The sequence below is a fragment of the Orycteropus afer genome, unplaced genomic scaffold, assembly GCF_000298275.1.
Source record: "Orycteropus afer afer isolate SDZICR_OR568_19922 unplaced genomic scaffold, OryAfe1.0 scaffold00013, whole genome shotgun sequence".
Classification (NCBI taxonomy): Eukaryota; Metazoa; Chordata; class Mammalia; order Tubulidentata; family Orycteropodidae; genus Orycteropus; species Orycteropus afer.
Window position 1 is genome coordinate 12,502,896 of NW_006921600.1, and position 6,936 is coordinate 12,509,831.

General features: G+C 39.9%; 1 protein-coding gene across 1 annotated transcript in view; it reads left to right on the top strand.

The window, feature by feature from the left end:
- LPGAT1 (lysophosphatidylglycerol acyltransferase 1) overlaps positions 1 to 6,936 on the top strand; it is a 153,072-nt gene that overhangs the window by 54,563 nt on the left and 91,573 nt on the right. The gene's annotated exons all lie outside the window — the stretch shown is intronic.

The following is a 6,936-nucleotide window of genomic DNA, read 5'->3' on the forward strand; positions in this document are numbered from 1 at the left end:
GCCCAGAAGGTGGGTGGGAGTGAGGGATGGCTGTACCTCCATTCACCAAGAAGGTGTGGGGTATAAGAGTAATAAGGGGAAGGTTGCTCCTTTCCAGCTGTCTGGGTCCAGAATGTCTTTGGAGTTAGTGGTAAGTGGAGCCTGTTCTTAAGTCCCTAGAACCTGGGAGAACACTGTCACTTTAAATATCCAAAATGGTCAAGCCGCTTGTAAACATTCAAAATGGCTGGGCCCTCTGTACAGACAAAAGTCCACAGCTCAGCCCACCATCCTCTTCTCTGCTTTCCCTTTTATTCCCCAGCCACCAGAGCAGTTCTCCATGCAGTCCCTGGCTAGCAGGCCAATTCTTAGGTCTTACCACCGCTTGGCAATATCCAAGGTATCTGTGCCATCTGGATCACTGCTAGACCACAGCTCTGTATATCTCCTTTTTTGATGTTTTCATGCAAATTATTCTCCTTTTTGGAGTTTAGTCTACTTATATATCCTTCCCTTCAAGGCTCAGGGGTCCAGGATTATCTTCTGTACCTGTGTTAATTGGTTCCCCTTTTCTTTGTTGAAGAGTCTCTGCATTTTTTCTGCCTATTCAGCCATCTTACCGGAATTCCCAAAGCTAGAAGCTTTTCTTCACTCAGACAGCTGCTGGCTGCTGAGGCTGACAAGCTCAAGATTGACAAGTAAAAAGGAACAGTCCTGATGTTACCAAACCAATGGCAGGTCATTAATCTAAGTCCATTATAATTCCCAGTGTCAGCAGAGCATGGCAGGCTGCTGGACAATGACACGGCTACATGCAGTATCCAAGCGTGCTGTAAGTTAGAGACCATTCCCCAAGGCTTCTGCTTATACACAGGAAGCAGACCACATTTCTTAAGGCTCACCTTCGTACAGTAGATTCCACCATGGAGTTGATTACCAGTCTCATAATGGGGAATAGGAAGTAATCAGACTTTTGGGGGATTACTGGACACTGGCTCTGAACTGACACTAATTCCAGGAGATTCAGAGTGTCATTGTGGCCCACCAGTCAGTGGGGACCTATGGAGGTCAAGTTATTGATGGAGTCTTAGCTAAGGTACATCTCACAGTGAGTCCAGTGCATCCCTGAACCCATCCTTAGTGATTTCTCCAGTTCCAGAATGCATAATTGGAATAGATATACTGAGCAATTGGCAGAATTCCTGCATTGGGTCCCTGACATGTGGAATAAGGGCTATTATGACAGGAAAAGCCAAGTGGAAGCCATTAGAACTGCCTCTACCCACAAAAATATTAAAACAAAAGTAATATCACATCCCTGGAGGGGTTGCAGAGATTACTGCCACCATCAAGGACTTGAAGGATGCAGGGGTGGTGATTCCCATCATACCCCCATTTAATTGACCTGTTTGGCCTTTGCAAAAAACAGATGGACCTTGGAAAATGACAGTATGTTACTGTAAACTTAATCAGGTGGTGACTCCAATTGCAGCTGCTGTTCCTGGTATGGTTTCATTGCTTGAGAAAATTGGTACATCTCCTGGTATTTGGTATGCAGCTATTGATCTGGCCAATGCCTTTTTCTCGATATCAATTTCAAAGGACCATCAAAAGCAGTTTGCCTTCAGCCAGCAAGTCCAATAGTATACTTTCCCAGTGCTTCCTCTAGGGTATATCATCTCCCCAGCACTATGTCATAATTTAGTCTATAGGGATCTTGATCACCTTTCCCTTCCACAAGACATCACACTAGTCCATTATATTGATGACATTATGCTGATTGGGCCTAGTAAGGAAGAAGTATTGATGACTCTAAACTAATCGGTGAGACATCTGTGTGCTAGAGGTTGGGAAATTAACCCAACAAAAATTCAGGCACCTTCCACCTCAGTGAAATTTCTAGGGGTCCAATGGTGTGGGGCATGTTGAGATATTCCTGCTAAAGTGAAGAATAAGTTATTGTATTTGGCTTCTCCCACAATTAAAAAGGAGGCAAAACATCTGGTGGGCGTCTTTGGATTTTAGAGGCAACATATCCCTCATTTGGGTGTGTTGCTGTGGCCTATTTATCAAGTGACTGAGAAAGCTGCTAGTTTTGAGTGGGGCCCAGAACAACAGAAGGTGCTGCAACAAGTTCAGGCTGCTGTGCAGGCTGCTCTGTCACTTGGGCCATATGATCTGGCTGATCCAATGGTGCTTGAAGTTGTCTGTAGTAGATAGAGATGCTGTTTGGAGTCTTTGGCAGGTCCCTATTGGTGAATCACAACTCAGACCCTTGGAATTCTGCAGATAACTACTCTCCTTTTGAGAAACAGCCTGTAGATTGTTATTGGGCTTTAGTAGAGACTGAACACCTAACCATGGGCCAGCAAGTCACCATGAAGCCTTAGCTGCCCCTTATGAACTGGGTGTTGTTTGATCCACTGATTTCATAAAGTTGGATGTTCACAGCAGCACTCCATCATTAAATAGAAGTGGTATATCAGAGATTGGGCTCGAACAGGACCTGAAGGCACAAGTAATAAAAATATTAGCGAACAATAACCGACCATCAACACACATGATTACATAACCCAGAAACCAACCCAATTATGGAAGTATCCAAAGCAAAATAAGCTTACAACACTGTAAACAGGGAAGCAGAGACATCGATTGACAAATGAGGAAAACTACAAACCAAAAAAGAGGGAGAAAATAGTGTAGTTACAGAACTTCTAAATGGTAGGGAAGTCTAGACAATTGCAAGATAGAGTGGACTGTTCTAAACTTGGAAAGAAAATTACAAATCACAGAGTAACCTCATAGAAAAACGATAAACCTTCCCATCAAAATAAAAAAGAGGACAAGCACAGATATTTAACAAATACTAATACAATAGGAAATGATAACATGATTCATAAACAAAATGAGCTCAGCACAGAAAATTATATGGAACAAAGAAATCAGCAACACCACAAGAAAACATATAACAAAATGACAACAACCAATTCCTACTTCCTTATAATTATACTGAATGTTAATGGATTAAATGCACCAGTCAAGAGACAGAGAGTTGCAGACTGGATAAGAAAACATAACCCCTCATTATGCTGTCTATAAGAGACACACCTTAGAGACAGACAAGAGTAGACTAAAAATCAAATGTTGGAAAATGATATATCGAGCAAATGGTAATCAAAAAAAGAGCAGGATGAGCCCATTACTGTAAAAACACAAAGAAGAGTTTGCTTGGGAAAGGGAACTCACTTTGTAGGTTACTGGGATGGGGAGGGATTAATTTTGGGCTAATTGGGGCCTACATGCTGACATGGGTAGGGGGAGGGATATACAGGAAGGATTTATGACCACCATGATAATATTAGGAAATGGGAGGACACAAAATTTTGAGCGTAAGAGATAGACGGCAGATGCTAATACTAACCAGTGTGTCCACAATACTGCATTGCCATTAACACCAAACACTAGGCTATACAGATAAACACATAAACACCTCAGATGATCAGACGGGGGTCAGTGAACAGAAGTATACTCTAGACCAAGGATAGATTCAGCTGAGGCTAATCTTGCACAGACACCAATGATACAAAATACCTGCAGTCCTTACAGAAACAATAGAAGACAGACAGACACAGAGTAATCCCTCACAGACAACCAGACACTATGGGAGAGAGATCCAATAGATCTACTGTCTCAGGACCATAGTACAGGGGGACACCAGACTCAATTGGCACAACAAAATACAAAGCATTGCTCCACATCCTACATTGGTGAATAGCGACTGGGTTCTTAAAAGCTTTCAAGTGACCATCTGAGACACAGCTAACAGTCTCCTAGCATCGGAAGTGAAGAATGCAAAAAAAAAAACAAACCCAAGAACATCTATAGAAGCATTCAGCCCTAGGACATGATGGCCTTCGAGACCAGAAGAACTAGATGGTACCCGGGTACCAATGGCAACCACTCAGGAAAAGATCAAATCTGGAGATCCTGGATAGAGTGGGAGGGAAAATGTGGAACAAAATCCAAAAACTCAATAATGACCAGAATTACTGGTCAGATGAAATCTGGCGAGACTCCCAATACTATGGCCCTGGAATACATTCTGCACCTGGAATAAAACACACCCCCAGGAGAGGGCTCTCAGCCCAATAGTTAACAAGATGTACATGCAGGCCATTCAACCCAGTATGACGCATGCACGTAATCTATGGTAATACATCCCTTAGAGCAATAGCCCATGGGACATGAGAGGACCAACATTCAAATTGAGGAAATGCAGGACACACAGGAGTGCATAAATATGAGGGGCATAGGGGGAGGGTTACAGGATAGGGAGGGGAGGAGACTGGGTTAGGGTTGGACATGGTGAATGAGGAATGAAACTTGAAAAAAAGAGCAGGAGTGGAACTTTAATTTCTGATAAAATTGACTTTAAGACAAAAGACACCGTAAGAGAGGACATTATATAATGATTAAAGGATTGATTGAGCAAGAGTACAGAACTATAAAAATATCAAAGCACCCAAGGAAAGAGCCCCGAAATACATAAACCAGACTTTTAACGGAATTGAAAAGACAAATAGATGACTTCTCAGTCATAGTAGGAGACTTTAATACACCACTTTCAATCACAGATAGAACAACTGGAAAGAAATTCAACAAAGACACAGACAAACTAAACAATACAGTCCACCAACTTAACCTTATAGACATCTACAGAGCACTTCACCCAACAACAGCACAATATACATTCTTTTCCAGTGCACATGATACATTCTCCAGGATAGACCATATCTTGGGCCACAAAGCAAGTCTCAATAAATTTAAAAACAATGAGATACTGCTAAACATTTTCTCAGATCACAATGCTATAAAATTAGAAATCAACAATAGGATGATCAACAGAAAAAGAGCAAACACATGGAAACTGAATGACACCCTCCTTAAAAATGACTGGGTAAAAGAAGAAATAAAAAATGAAATTAAAAAATTCCTTGAATCAAGTAAGAACAAAAACACAGCATATCGAAATTTTTGGGACACAACAAAAGCAGTAATCTGAGAGCAGTTTACAGCAATAAATGCAGACATCAAAAAAGAAGAAAGAGCCCAAATCAACATGTTAACCCAACATCTCCAACAATTAGAAAATGAGTAGCAAAAAAAGCCTACAGTCACCAGAAGAAAAGAAATAATAAAGATAGAGCAGAAATAAATGAAACAGAAAATAGAAAGACATTAGAAAAAAATCAACAAGACTAGAAGTAGTTTTTTGAAAAGATTAATAAAATTGACAAACCACTGACAAAAGGAAAAGAGGGAGAGAGGACAAATAACATGAATAAGAAATGAATTGGGTGAAGTCACAACAGAACCAACTGAAATAAAAAGGATAAAATCAGGTTACTATGAAGAACTGTACTCCAACAAATTTGAAAATCTAGAAGAAATGGACAGATTTCTGGAAATATACTGTTTACCTAAACTCACACAGACTGAGGTGGAAAATTTGAACACTCCCATTACAAAAGAAGAAATTGAACAAGTCATAAAAAAATTACCAACAAAAAAAAATCCTGGCCCAGATGGTTTCACTGGAGAATTCTACCAAATATTCAGAGAAGAACTGACACCAATCCTGTTCAAACTATTCCAGAACATAGAGAAGGATGGAATCCTCCCAAATTCATTTGATGACGTAAGCACAACCTTGATATCAAAACCAGAAAAAGACATCACTAAAAAGGAAAACTACAGACCAAAATCCTCATGAGTATAGATGGAAACATCTTCAGCAAAGTGCTAGCCAGTAGACTCCAACAATATATCAAATAACATAATAACACACCATAACCCAATGGGATTCATATTAGATATGCAAGGATGGTTCCACATTAGAAAACAATCGTGTCATCCATCACATGAGTAAAACAAAGGAAAAGAACCACACAATCATATCCATAGTTGCAGAAAAGGCATTTGATAAAATTGAGCACCCATTCCTGATAAAAACTCTTAGAAAAGTAGGAATAGAAGGGAAATTTCTCAGCATAATAAAGGACTTATATACAAAACCAAAAGCCAACATTATTCTCAATGGAGAGAGACTGAAACCATTTCCCTTGTGAATGGGAACCAGACAAGGATGCCCTCTATCACCACTTCTGTTCAACATTGTATTGGAAGTCCTAGCCAGGGCAATAAGGCTAGAAAGGCAAATCAAAGACATCCAAATTGGTAAGGAAGAAGTAAAACTGTCCCTGTTTGCTAATGATGTGATCCTATACATAGAAAACCCAAGAGATTCAGCAAGAAAACCACTGGGACTAATTTAGAGATTTAACATAGCGGCAGGATACAAGATCAACATCCGAAAATCAGTTGGATTCCTCTACACCAGCAAAGAGATTGCTGAAAAGGAAATCAATATCATTTAAAATAGCTACCAAAAAAAAAAAAAATAATAATAATAATACAGTACTTGGGAATAAATCTTACCAGGGACACAAAGACCTATACAAAGAAAACTGCAAAAGACTACTTCAGGAAACCATAAGAGATCTACATAAATGGAAGAACATATCATGCTCATGGATAGGAAGATTAACATTGTGAAAATGTCAATTCTACCCAATGTAATCTATACATTCAATGCAATCCCAATCCAGATCCCGTCAACATTCTTTAAGGATATGGAAAAAACGATCACTAATTTTATGTGGAAGGGAAAGAGACCTCAGATAAGCAAAGCACTATTGAAGAAGAAGAACAAAGTAGAAGGTCTCACTGCCGGATCTGAAAACCTACTATATAGCCATAGTAGTCAAAGCAGCCTGATACTGGCACTGGAATAGAATTGAGAACCCAGAAATAGATCCATAGACCTATAGTCAGCTGATTTTCGACAAAGGGCTGACATCCATTAAATATAGTTCCTCAAGGAAAAAATAGGGGTAA